The 14,579-nt window shown below is 45.4% G+C and overlaps 1 protein-coding gene and 1 pseudogene across 1 annotated transcript in view; both read left to right on the forward strand.

Annotated features, from left to right (window-relative positions):
• Positions 1-14,579, forward strand: part of ZNF41 (zinc finger protein 41) — a 349,729-nt gene that overhangs the window by 57,135 nt on the left and 278,015 nt on the right.
• LOC101024331 lies at positions 6,677-8,750 on the forward strand (annotated as a pseudogene).

Genomic DNA, 14,579 nt, shown 5'->3' on the forward strand with positions numbered 1-14,579 from the left:
AGAGAAGCACAGACAGAAACTCCAAGATGCCCTAAGAAAAAGGTGGATGGAGCAGCAGGTGTGGGAGGAGGGATTTGTGAGGTGTCACCTTTACACAGAGTGTGGTATATGGGACCTAGGTCCAGCAAGGCTTAGATGTCCACCCTGGAGCACAAGTCACTGGTGAATGGGTCATGCTGGATCGTCTTGTGCAGCATCAGAGCCAGCAGCCTCACCCGGTTCATCAAAAACGTGTGCACCTTCTGCTCCTGCTCAAACAGCTGTTCCAGCTTGTGCAACTGTGGGACCTGAATGCTCGAGAGGGAGTCCAGGATCCTACCCCATCCCCCAGCCCCCTCGGCATGGCACCTACCGCCTGCATGCGCTCCAGGTCCACCTCGGCACGCCTCAGCTTCTCCCAGCTGTAGTAGCAGTTGCACAGGCATTTGGGGAGGCAACAGAAATTACCCGTGAACTCAAAGACATTATGCACTAGTGGACAACCGCCCACCTCATCCTTTGGCACCTATGGTGAAGAATAAAGGAGGATGAGCTATGAAGGAGGGTAGCCCTGGAGAATGATCAGGCACAGGGAAACAACAGGGGGATGGAGGACAGAGAGGAGAGGGATAGGGAGTGATCAGGCAGGGGGAAGAGAGGAATTCAGAGAAGAGAGGACAAATAGCGGGTGATCAGGCATAGAGGATAGAGGAATGAGGTTGACTAAGCAGGGATGGAAGAATGCAGGTGATGCAGGTAAGAACAGAAGCACAGAAAGAGATCCAACAGAAGGAGGGATGCTGGAGGGCAGGTGGGCCAGGGAGAGCTGGAGAGCTGGAGGGCTGGAAAGCAGTCCGGCAGGAGGAGGGAAGGGTTGAGGGTGGTCCAAGAAGGAGAAGTAGATGAGTGGGGTTTGTTGATGCAGAGGGGAGGTGAGGGCTGAGGTGAAGGAGAGGAGGGTGGAGGGAGAGAATGGGGAGCGGTCAAACAGGGAGGAAGAAAGGATGTAGGTGACAGGCAGAAAATAGAATCAGGGGTCAGTGAGGCAGGGAAAATGATCAGAATGGAGGAAAGTCAGAAAGTGAGGAAGAGAAGTTGAGGGTGCCACACAAGGAGGAGGGTACAGCGGGTTGGCCAGGCAGGCGGTGGGGCAGGAAGGGAGGATGGTCGAGCAAGAAGAGGATCAGAATTGGGGGGTGCTTCTGCAGTGAGGAGGGGCAGGACCATCCGGAAGGTGGTCGGGCAAGGAGGGCATGAATACAGACAGCCAGTTAGAGAGAAAAGGAAGAAGAGAGGGTGAAAGGCAGCAAGGAGCATGGAACGTGGGGTGGTCAGGAAGGGAAGGGGGACACACAGGGGTTGCTGAGGAGATGCGGAGGGCAGTCAGGCAGGGAGGATTGGAGGAATGGAAGGTCATGAGGTAAGGAAGGGTCTCACCTTGGGGTCCCAAGAGTGCTCAGAACACAGCACCTTGAGGCGCTTACAGTACCTCTTACTCTTCAGACTGTAGGCATCACAGAAGAACCATGTGGTCCTGGAGGGGGATGGAAAAGTGAGATGCTGAGAGTCAGGAGGAGGGAGGTCCCACCCCAGAACCCTACCTGCACCTAGTCCCAGACCCCGCCCATACCATGCCTCTAACTACACCCGCCTCTGCCTCTGAGCCCACCCACATCCTGCCCCTGACCTTGCTCAACCTTGCTTCTGACCCTGTCCACATAATGCCTTCGACCCTTACTAGCCCCCACACTCACCCTTCAATGCAAGTAGGGTACAGGGACCCAATGGACAGTTGGCACTCATATTGGGAAGGAAAGAGCACAAATGGGAGGAACTGTGGACATATGCTGCGTGTCCTCCTACAATAAAGCTCCAAACACCAGGTCTATTGTCCCCTGCAGACCCTATGCTCCTGTCTGCACAGCCAGTGTCCCCCTCACCACTGGTTAATGCCCTGACCTTGGCTCTCATACTGGGCGTGGGGGAAGAGCACACACAGGGGAAGCCATGGATGTGTGTTGCATTCCTTGTATAACAAATATCCAGGCGCCAAACCTGCCCCCACCACATGGACCCTACCCATGTGCCACCCCACCCAACCAAAAACACCCTTGTCCCATCTGACTCCCAGTCAATGTTCCAACCTTGGCAAAGCAGCGTTCCATGTGGTGCAAGGCAACACGCTTAGAGATGGGCTGCCCGCAGGAGACACAAAAGATCTGCAGGTCTTTGCTGCCCTTTTCACCTTTGTTGTTCTGCACAGGACAATGGAGGGGCCAGGGAAGCAGTACAGGATGGGGAGGGACAGGACAAGAGGCCAGGTATCTTTAAGCTCTACCTCACCAATGCCCTCTCGCCTAGTAATCCGTGCACACAGCCTACTGTTTGCCATGCAGAATGATGGCCTCAAGTTCATGGAAATGGCACTCCGTGTCCTTCAGGCAAGTATAGGTGTCCTGCTGCTCATGGTGGATGTGCTCGAGCATTTTCTTGCCATGCTCATTGGCAATGCAGGGGCTCCTTTGCCACTGCTGGATGCACTGGGGAAGGATGTTATTGATGCAGCTGGAAGAAGAGAAAGCAAGAAATGAAATGGGTAGATGGGGACATCAGAGGAATGAGAAAGATGAGCTACTGAATGGTGACTCTATAGGGTACCGAGTGGTGGATGAGGGCATGTTAGTGAATGGGTGGTTGAACAGTGGATGGGTGGGTGGATGGGTGGAGGGGCAGGTAGGTGAGTGTCTATAAGGGTGAGTGTCTATAAGGGTGGATGGGCAGGTGGGTTAGTGGCTATAAGGATGGATGAGCAGGTGGGTGAGTGGCTATAAGGGTGGATGAGCATCCTGGTGGATGTAATGTGGATGGGCGGTTCAGTGAGTGGGTGACTATGACGGTGGATGGGTGGGTGGCTGAGTGGAATTACAGATGGCATGGATCACACCTTACTTCTCCTTTGTCCCTTAACCTCGAGGTGCACTCACTCACCTGCCAGCCTCATGCTACAGTCATCCGAACAGTACTTGGAGCCCAGCCAAGTGGGATACACACAGCCGGGTCCCAGGCACTGCCGTGGTGAGCCTGGGTCCTTGACATGCTCCAGATGCTTCCACTTGCCTGTATACTTCCTTTTCTTTTCTTTTTTTTTTTTTTTTTTTTGAGACGGAGTCTCACTCTGTTGCCCAGGCTGGAGTGCAGTGGTGGGATCTCGGCTCACTGCAAGCTCCGCCTCCCAGGTTCACGCCATTCTCCTGTCTCAGCCTCCCGAGTAGCTGGGACTACAGGCGCCCACCACCACGCCCGGCTAATTTTTTGTATTTTTAGTAGAGACGGGGTTTCACCGTGTTAGCCAGGATGGTCTCGATCTCCTGACCTTGTGATCCGCCTGCCTCGGCCTCCCAAAGTGCTGGGATTACAGGCGTGAGCCACGGTGCCCAGCCGTGTGCTTCCTTTTCTGCGTCTGCTGCTTCTCCTTCTTCAGGACAAGAGTGGTCATGGCAGGGTCAGGAGGGTCGATGTTAACCCCCAACTCCTGCACCCCTGCCCTGCATTCCACCCCCAACCTGCCTTCATGCTCCCCATTCAATTCGTCACCTTCTGCTCTACCTTTTTCTTCAAACTCTTCTTGTGCTTCACATTCACTGCCTGCTTCTGCCTGTGGGATCCATGAGCTGGAGCTTCTTGATGTCACTCACCCAGGGCTGCAGATCAGGAAATACTGACACACTCCACACAACTAGTTTCTCAAAGTGGTCTTCGGATACTCCCTGCCTCCTGTCACCTCACTGCTGAACCTCACTGCCCTCACTATCCCCATCCTTCTACCCCAGGGTTCTCCCTCACACTTGGCAGGCTTTGATTGCCAAAAATCCCCTCTGCAAGTGTCCTGGTACAGGTCACAGTGCCAAGACAGGTCCTCTTCAGACAACAGCTGGGGTGTGGCTGTTGCCCAGGTGCCGCCCTTACTGCCAGTGGCACCACTGCTGTCTGGTGCTTCTCGGCTAGCCTGCACTTCTGCGTTTGAAGCAGTTGTCAAGTGGCCAGTGGGACCACAGCAAGGTTTCTGGGGGTGTTACAGGCAAGATCTGAGGGGCAGACCCTCAGCATCAGCCCAACTCCCTGTCCACCCTGTATCCTAGACTCACTGGGGACCAGAGATTACTAGTAGTATTCCCATGCTCGTGGAAAGAGGGCTGTTGATCAGCCATAAGTGGGTAGGGACAGACAACCCTGCCCCAACACTCCTGGCCTCACCCTCAGGCCAACCTACCCTGGGACAACCACACCTGCTGGATGCACTAGGCCCTGCCTGCCTAGGAATGACTGATACCACCTGGTCCTGCCTGCCCACCTTATCCAGACACACCTGGCTGGTCCACCTGGACACATCTGCCCCCAACTTGCCCACCTCCATGCATAAGGGCCTACCTATCCGCCCAGAAAATCTGGGTGCCACCCCTTCAGATTTGCTCTGCTCAGCCTGATCCACCCCTCCCTCCAAGACACACAGGCTACCCTGCTTACCCAACACGATGGACCCAGACAAGTCCACCTCTGCCTGCCCAAACACACTTGGCCCTGCCCCTCAGGCAAGTTCAGTCTGCCTCACTGCCTGGACTACTCAGCTAGTCTCCCCAGGTTCCGCCTACCCACTTCTGCGCTCCTGGGGCAAGAGTGAATGGGTGATCAAATGGTGGATGCATGGGCGGATGGATTGAGGGAGGATCAAACGGTGGATGGATGGGCGGACGGGTTGAGGGACGCTCAGACTCACCTTACCCTTCGTGCCCTGTGGACCTCACACATGGCGTCCGGTCATACCCAGCCCCGCCCCTTGCCAGGCTCCGCCCCCTGCAAGCCCCTTGGCATTCCGGGACGGAGAGGACGCAGCTTCACCTCACAGCCCGCTGAAACAGGTTAAGACGCCAAGCCCTGCCCCTCCTCCCCACTTGCACAGGCCACATAGGGCCCTACGGGCCCTGACCCACTCACCTAGCGAAATTTCACAATCTTTATTCTGAAAAGTACTCCTACTTGTGCCCAATATCGCCACATAAAATGCACAAATACACAAATATACGTTTGCGACCCAGGAGATTGAGACCAGCCTGAGGCAACATCGCGAGACTTCATCTCTAGAAAAAAAAATTTTTTAAATATTAGCCGGGTGTGATGGCGCGTGCCTGGGGTCCTAGCTACTCAGGAAGCCAAGGCAGGAGAATCGCTTGAGCCCGGAAGGTAGAGGCTGCAGTGAGCCAACATCGTGCCACTGCACTCCAGGTGAGATCCCACCACCGCACTCCAGCCTGGGCGACAGAGCGAGATTCCATCTCAAAATACATATATACATATGTACACATTTCTGTGTGCATCATATATATGCACACATGCAAGCAAGTCACTACTCTTGGCAATTAAGGAAGCAAGAACACACACAGGACCAATACACATCTTGAACAAAACAGTATCAGTTGGAGAACTCATACTATCTTCAAGCTAGAGATACAATATTAATAAAAATGGGCCTTGGACTTAGTCTTAAAGGGACTCTAAACACATTCCAATTAATAAGCACCACACAGCACACAGATAAGGTGCATCAGAAATCAATAAAAGGCTTAGCTTTTGTTAATTGGAAACACACATCTAAATAACTCTTGGTAAAAAGAAATTAGAAAACACTTAACTATTATGAAAACAATAATTCTCAACTTGTTGTCTTAGATGGAACTTTAAGCCATCCTAAAGTTCTTTTCTCATCTTAATATGAGAAAAGAAGAAAAATGGAAATAAATTACCCATTGGAGGATCTGACTGGGAGCATTCAACTCAACTTACAGCAAGTTCCTATTGTGACTCCAAAAATCTCCATTAGCAACTCCCAAATTCCCTTCGATGACCCTACATCCACCCTCCAATCACAAAATTCACAGTCTCTCATCAAAGCTCTTGCAAAATACCTCAGCATCTAGTAGATGCTGAACCACGGAGCCGCGTGTGAGGTGCAGCCAAAAAGCTGCGAAAAGAGAAGCTTCGGGAAGCACTCTTGTCCTGCCCCTTTCTAAATGTGTCCAGTTCGGGCTTGCTCAACACCTGGACGGAGGTGCTGTACCACCCAAGTTCAAGAGCATAGTTACAGAGAAACAATACAGCCATGTGCGCACAGTTCCCACATTTTGTTTTGGCTTATTTTTTTTTTTCTTCCAACCTTTGTTTTAGGTTCAGGGGTCCATGTGCAGGTTTGTTATACGGGTAAATTGGAAGTTGCTGGGGTTTGGAGTACAAAAGATTTCATCACCCAGGTAGTGAATATAGTATCCTACAGGGAGTTTTTCAATCCTCACCCTCCTCCCACCCTCCACCGTCAGGTAGACCCCAATGTCTGTTGTTCCCCTCTTTGTGTCCTCATGGACTCGTGCATTACATTTTGTAGATGATTGATCATTGCAATATCATATATAACAAGAAAATTGCTCCTCTTATCATTTTCAATTATTTTGAATAATTTCATATTATTACTATTTTACTATCTATTATTATTACTGTTTTTAGAGACGGAGTCTCACTCTGTCATCCAGGCTGGAGTGCAGTGGTGTGATCATAGCTCACTGCAGCCTTGAACTCCTGGGCTCAAGCGATTCTTTCACCGCAACCTCCCAAGTAGCTGGGATTACAGACTATCTACTATTATTTTAATTATAAGGTAGGCAATGAGAAAAGCAAACAAAAATCACATCATTTTTTAAAGTCAGGAAACTAGGAAAAGATTTATAAAAAGTGCAGGAAAATAGAAAGCGAAATGTAAGAAGTTAGGAATAAATTCATATTTGAAGTTCATCCTTTATTACATGATCAGTAACTTTAAAAAAAAAGTTGTTAAAAGGGTAGAAGCCTGATACGCCACACGGCCCCCCAGTCTCCCGCGGCCGCCTCCCCCAGGCATGGCTCAGGGTCTCACCTCACTATGGCAGCGGCATGGCACAGCACACTCGACTTCATGCTCAACACCAAAGCTGATGGCGAGACCATTCTAAAAGGGCTCCAGTCCATTTTCCAGGAGCAGGGGATGGCAGAGCCGGTGGACACCTAGCAGGACCACACCGCTATTTAGCAACCTATACAAACAAAAACGGCAGCCTTACCAATTTGAGAATTTATTCACATGGATTGGAGTTACTGGACCTTCAGAATTACGATGGTGACGCACAAGGCAAAGAAGAAATCAACAGTCTTTTGAACAAAGGAGAAGACAGAATGAAAGAATTGAGTCAAGACAGTACTTGGTGGATGAGGCGATTACCACCTATAGTTCCAGGAGGAACCATCGACAGATATTGGCCCACAGCAGATGGACTCCTGGTTGAATACAACGTAGATGAAGTGGTATATGATGAAGATTCACCTTATCAGAGCATTAAAATTCTACACTCGAAGCAATTTGGAAATATTCTCATCCTTAGTGGGAATGTCAATTTGGCAGAGGGTGATTTGACATATACCTGGGCCATCGTGGGCAGTGGCAAAGATTACACTGGCAAAGATGTACTCATTCTGGGAGGCTGAGATGGGGGCATATTGTGTGAAATAGTCGAACTAAAACTAAAGATGGTCACTATGATAGAGATTGATGAAATGGTGATTGATGGATGTAAGAAATATATGCGGACTTGTGGTGATGTCTTAGATAATCTTAAGGGAGACTGCTATACAAGGTTCAGTACTGCATTCCAGTACTGAAAAGGTATGCCAAAGAAGGGAGATAATTTGATTATGTGATTAATGATGTGACAGCTGTTCCAATCTCCATGTCTCCAGAAGATTCCACATGGGAGTTTCTCAGACTGATTCCTGACCTCTCAATGAAAGCATTGAAACAGGATGTGAAATATTTTACACAAGGGGAACTCTGTCAATCTGACGGAAGCCCTGTCTCTCTATGAAGAACAGCTGGGGTGCCTGTAGTGTCCTTTGGAATTCTCAAAGGAAATCGTCTGTGTCTCTTCATACTTGGAATTGTGGGTATTTTACACCATTTGGAAGAAACCTAAACCTCAAAGATGAATATCCTCTAACCATGTATGCTGCAAATAACTTTCCTGACCTCCATATGCTGTACGTGATGTCAAAATGAGAAACACAATTGATTGTGACTTCCTTAAAGTTTTCTTTGTTAAATTATTATTTTTAATTTTAAAACAGCAAATGGAAAATGTATATTCTGATGAGTTTAGGGTGTTGTTTTTTTGAAAGTCAGTTGAAGGATGGTTAGACAGCACAGCTAAGACTGCTAAATGCGCTAACCCCCTGGAATGTGATTTGTGTTCCTTTTTATTTCTCTGTGGACTTTTTTTGTTTTCATTTTGGCACACCTTCAATTTGGATGTTTGAAGGAATGAACATCGTTGTTTTGTTTCAGAAGTAAGTTCTTGATGATGTTTCCTTCCCCCAAAATTGACTTAGATATTAAAATTTGATGCTTATCATCACGATAAATAGTTAATGCTCGTGAGGCTCAATACCTAGGTGATGGGTTGATAGGTGCAGCAAACCACCATGGCACACGTTTACCTATGTAACAAACCTGCACATACTTCATGTGTATCCTGGAACTTAAAATAAGATAAAATAAAAAAATTTAAAAACTTTTTTTAAACAAATAATAAGAGCCCCAGCTCACCCCTGGGTGGTGAGCTCACCACCTGTAATCCCAGCAGTTTGGGAGGCCAAGGTGGGTGGATCACCTGAGGTCAGGAGTTTGAGAGCAGCCTGGCCAACATGGTGAAACCCCATCTCTACTAAAAATACAAAAAAAAAAAAAACTTCCCCGGGCATGGTGGTGGGCGCCTGTAATCCCAGCTACTGGGGGTGGGAAGCTAAGGCAGGAGAATCACTTGAACCCAGAAGGCAGAGGTTGCAATGAGTCAAGATCACACCATTGCACTCCAGCCTGGGTGGCAGAGGGAGACTTCATCTCAAAAAAATAAAAAATAAAAATAAATAAATAAATAAAATTTGGTGCTTATAAGAGAGTTTTAAAAAATGAATAGCAATTGCTTCAATTCAAATTACAAAAGAGACCCCAAAAAAGTTGTTAATGGAGTAAATGCTCTAGTTAATGGTTGTCATTCTGTATAAAAATGGACAAATCCAGTCACACACTGTTTATGCCAAACCTAGCAAATCATAAAAATATAGAAAAGTTTGAAATAAAGGGATGGAAGAAAATTTGCCAGGCCCATGCTAATCAAAATAAAGCAAGGTCAGTGATATTACTAGCAAACTGAAAAGACTAAGACAAAAAAGTATTCATTGGAATTGAGAGGGCCCTTCCATAATGATTCAATTCACAATGAATATAAACATTCTAACCTTATATACACTTAAGAAAATGGTGTAAAATAAACACAAAGAAAATATATTAGAACAAACAGTAAAATAACAAAAAAATATTATCATTGTGGAAGATTATAACCATACTGCTCCACTAATTCCCACTGACCCTTCAAGCCTCTGCCTTGGCATCTCTGTCTGGGAAGCTCTCTTTGCTTCTTTTCCATCTGAGTGGCAGACCTCTCTTCTGAATAAACTTATGGACATAATTATAATATAGTGAGGGCTCTTCATTTTATTTTAATCTTGAAATTAAGAAGAAAATATGGGTGTTGCCTGAACCTCTCACAACTGTTTTGTGTCTGTCTTCCCCATTAGAAATGAGAGCAGGGACAATGTCAGTCTTCATCACTGTTAGATGCCTAGTGCCCAGTTTACTGCCTGGCACATGGGAGGTGTCCAGTAGCAATTGGTGATTAAAGAAATATATCAGGGACTCTGACCCTCTGGTGTTTTTGCAAAATGGCAAATTACTGTAATCTATGTGGCTCCATATTATTTCTTAGAGATAAAAGCAAATAAATGCTATAATTTACACTAAAGTTACATTTAACTAACCATGGACAAAGTCAACAATCAAAAAATGTTAAGATCTTTGTTAAGAAGCTATTTTCCCTCATTCAAGCCTAGTGTCTAATGACAGTGTCCCCAGCTAAATCTAAATCTTCACAGCTTGTATCAAACTCAGTTTAGGGATTGGAGCATGAAGTGAGAAATCCAAGCTGAACTCAGAAGTATACTGTAAGCTCTATGTAAGAATTAAAGAAAGAAAAAAGAAATATGAAAATTGGCTCAGCAGTTAAAGATAGGTTTACTTTGGAGAATAAACCTGAGAGGGGCTTCTGGCCTAGTTAGGACAGAGGCACTCTCTCTTACAGACTAAAAGTTTTTTAATTTTTTAATTTTTTATTTTTTCATTTTGCTTTATTTTTGTTCAGGAACTAAGACTACAAGGCCATACATAGGACAATTTTCTTTCAATGCTTATGATAAAAGTCTACATGCTTACAAAGAAAGGTTCATCATGGCCTTTACAAAAAACAAATAGAAAAGAATTGCTTTTTTAAAATTTTTCTTTAAGTTCTGGGGTACATGTGCAGAATGTACAGGTTTGTTACATAGGTATACTTGTGTCATGGTGGTTTACTGCACCTATCAACCCGTCATCTAGGTTTTAAGCCCCACATGCATTAGGTATTTGTCCTAATGCTCTCCCTCCCCTTACCTCCTACCCCCCAATAGGCCCCGGTGTGTGATGTTCCCCTCCCTGTGTCCATGTGTTCTCATTGTTCTACTCCCACTTATGAGTGAGAACATGCAGTGTTTGGTTTTCTGTTCTTGTGTTAGTTTGCTGAGAATGATGGTTCCAGCTTCATCCATGTCCCTGCAAAGGACATGAACTCATTCTCTTTTATGGCTGCACAGTATTCACTGGTGTATATGTGTCACATTTTCTTTATCTAGTCTATCATTGATGGGCATTTGGGTTGGTTCCAAGTCTTTGCTGTTGTAAATAGTGCTGCAATAAACATAAGTGTGCATGTGTCTTTATAGTAGAATGATTTATAATCCTTTGGGTATATACCCAGTAATGGGATTGCTGGGTCAAGTGGTATTTCTGGTTCTAGATCCTTGAGGAATCACTAAACTGTCTTCCACAATGGTTGAACTAATTTACACTCCCACCAACACATAAAAGCATTCCTATTTCTCCATATCCTCGCCAGCATCTGTTGTTTCCTGACTTTTTAATGATCGCCATTCTAACTGGTGTGAGATGGTATCTCATTGTGGTTTTGATTTGCGTTTCTCTAATGACCAGTGGTGATGAGCTTTTTTTCATGTTTGTTGGCCATATAAATGTATTCTTTTGAGAAGTGTCTGTTCATATCCTTTGCCCACTTTTTCATGGGGTTGTTTTTTTCTTGTAAATTTGTTTAAGTTCCTTGTAGATTCTGGATATTAGACCTTTGTCAGATGGATAGATTGCAAAAATTTTCCCCCATTCTGTAAGTTGCCTGTTCACTCTGATGGTAGCTTCTTTTGCTGTGCAGAAGCTCTTTAGGTTAATTAGATCCCATTTGTCAATTTTAGCATTTTTTGCAATTGCTTTTGGTGTTTTGGTCATGAAGTCTTTGCCCTTGCCTATGTCCTGAATGGACATTGCCTAGGGTTTCTTCTAGGGTTTTTATGGTTTTAGGTCTTACATTTAAGTCTTTAATCCTCCTTGAGCTAATTTTTGTATAACATGTAAGGAAGGAGTCCAGTTTCTGTTTTCTGCATATGGCTAGCCAGTTTTTCCAGCAGCATTTATTAAATGGGGAATCCTTTCCCCACTGCTTGTGTTTGTCAGGTTTGTCAAAGATCAGATGGTTGTAGATGTGTGGTGTTATTTCTGAGGCCTCTGTTTTGTTCCATTTGTGTATATATCTGTTTCGATGCCAGTACCATGCTGTTTTGGTTACTGTAACCTTGTAGTATAGTTTGAAGTCAGTGAGCATGATGCCTCCAGCTTTGCTCTTTTTGCTTAGGATTGTCTTGGCTATTTGGGCTCTTTTTTGGTTCCATATGAAATTTAAACTATTTTTTTCTAGTTCTGTGAAGAAAGTCAATGGTAGCTTGATAGGAATAGCATTGGATCTATAAATTACTTTGGGCAGTATGGCCATTTTCATATTGATTCTTCCTATCTATGAGCATGGAATTTTTTTCCATTTGTTTGTGTCCTCTCTTATTTCCTTGAGCAGTGGCTTGTAGTTCTCCTTGAAGAGGTCCTTCGTGTACCTTGTTAGCTGTATTCTTAGGTATTTTATTCTCTTTGTGGCAATTGTGAATGGGGCTCACTCATGGTTTGGCTCTCTGTCTATTGTTGGTGTATAAGAACGCTTGTGATTTTTGCACATTGATTTTGTATCCTGAGACTTTGCTGAAGTTGCTTATCAGCTTAAAGAGTTTTTAAGCTGAGAGGATGGGGTTTTCTAAATATACAATCATGTCATCTGCAAACAGAGACAGTTTGGCTTCCTTTCATCCTATTTGAATACCCTTTATTTCTTTCTCTTGCCTGATTGCCCTGGCCAGAACATCCAATACTATGTCGAATAGGAGCAGAGAGAGAGGGCATTCTTGTCTTGTGCCAGTTTTCAAAGGGAATTCTTCCAGCTTTTGCCCATTCAGTATGATATTGGCTATGGGTTTGTCATAAATAGCTCTTATTATTTTGAGATATATTCCATCAATACCTAGTTTATTGAGAGTTTTTGGCATGAAGAGGTGTTGAATTCTATCATTAAAGGCCTTGTCTGCATCATTGAGATAATCATGTGGTTCCTGTCATTGGTTCAGTTTATGTGATGGATTACGTTTATTGATTTGCGTATGTTGAACCAGATTTGTATCCCAGGGATGAAGCTGACTTGATCGTGGTGGATAAGTATTTTGATGTGCTGCTGGATTCAGTTTGCCAGTATTTTATTGAGGATTTTCACACTGACGTTCATCAGGGATACTGGCCTGAAATTTTCTCTTTTTGTTGTTGATAGATGAAGTGTTTTTAAGGATTCAGAGTGGGAGAGTTTAACAGAGGCTTGGATTGTCTGTGTCTCTTTGTTATGTTTATCTGGGAGGGAGAGTTTTGTGTCTGTTCCCGTACATCTTCCTGCAGCCACAGGCATAAACCACCCACCTACCCCCGCCCCCGCACCCCTGCCCCGGTCTGCTTTTAGCTTCCTTATCTTAGTGCACCTGAAGGGAAAGGAATGTGCTTATTAAGGCCCACTGTTTTACTGGGGCCCATTGTATAAGGGTGAAGTTTGGCAGTTACTCAAGAGACTTCCCCCGCTCCTCCGTCTGTGCCCAAGCTGTCTTATCTGTGTTTTACTGTCTGCTCTTTCTGGCTGTTTGTTGTTAGAAGAGAAATTATTTCCTTGAAATGCATGAAGCTGGAAAGGCAGCTGGAACTTAAAATGGTAGTGTTTGTCCAAGATGACGGTGCTCCTACTGTGTCACTCTAAAGAAAGTGTTACCACTCTGTGGCTGTGAAAGTTCATAAATAGTACTTGCAGTATCCCAGCTAAGATGTATTTTAACTTTCCTTTGAATTATTTTCCTTTGAATTGTTCCTATATCAGGGATCTGTGCTACTATCACTGATCACTGCTTCTTATCACGAAGTTGCAGAAAATGAAGCAGCAGCCATTGTTGTGGCCCTCTTAGATGCATCATCAATAGCTTTTTGATCCTCTTCACTTCTGACTTCAAACCTACTTCTCTAATGTCTCCTGTCTCTTTACTGCTGTTTTTCTTTCACTCCCAATTCCATAGCCCTAGTTCAGATTTCTCATATTTTACATCATGATGAACTCCTGTCTCTGAGATGTGGATGGCTAATCCAGTTTGCCTCCAAGGTCGTCTTCCCAAAGGGCAATGGATTGATAAATATATCACCATCAGTCAGGCGCAGTGGCTCACACCTTTAATCCCAGCACTGTGGGAGGCTGAGATGGGTGGATTGCTTGAGCCCAGGAGTTTGAGACCAGCCTGGGCAACATAGTGAGTTCCCGTCTCTACAAAAAATACAAAATATTAGTGGGCAGGGTGGTGCACACCTGTGGTCCCAGCTACTCGGGAGTCTGAGGCAGGAGAATGGCTTGAGCCTGAGAGACTGAGGCAGCAGTGAGCCATGATCATGCTACTGCATTCCAGCCCAGGCAACAGAGAAAGACCCTGTTGAAAGAAAGAAAGAAAAAAATGTCACCATCCTCCTTAGGAATCTTTCCTGGATCTCCAAGATGTTCAGGATCAGGGCTCCACTCTATAGCGTATCTTTCCAAGTTCTCTATGACAGGGCCTTACTTGCCTGTACCAAACAAGTCCTGTTCCCAGGCTCTCTAAACATTGAACAATCAGGGAGTATTCTCTCTATCTTGTTGATCCAGCATGGGCTTCCAAGTTCGGGGTCTTTACTGAGGCTTGCCTTTCCTTTTCTTTTGCTAATTCATGCTCACCCTGCAAGACTAAGCTTTGGCATCGCCATCTGGAAAACTGTCTATTTCCTTTCCAACTGGGTGAACTGCCCCTCTTCTGAATGCACTTGTGAGCATGATTGTAACAGTGATGGGTATTCCTTTTATTTTCTTGGAATTATAATGGGTAGGGGAGTGTTGCCTGAACCTCTCGCATCTGTTTGTGTTTGTCTATTTTTGCCTATC

The sequence above is a fragment of the Papio anubis genome, chromosome X (assembly GCF_008728515.1).
Source record: "Papio anubis isolate 15944 chromosome X, Panubis1.0, whole genome shotgun sequence".
NCBI classification, from domain to species: domain Eukaryota; kingdom Metazoa; phylum Chordata; class Mammalia; order Primates; family Cercopithecidae; genus Papio; species Papio anubis.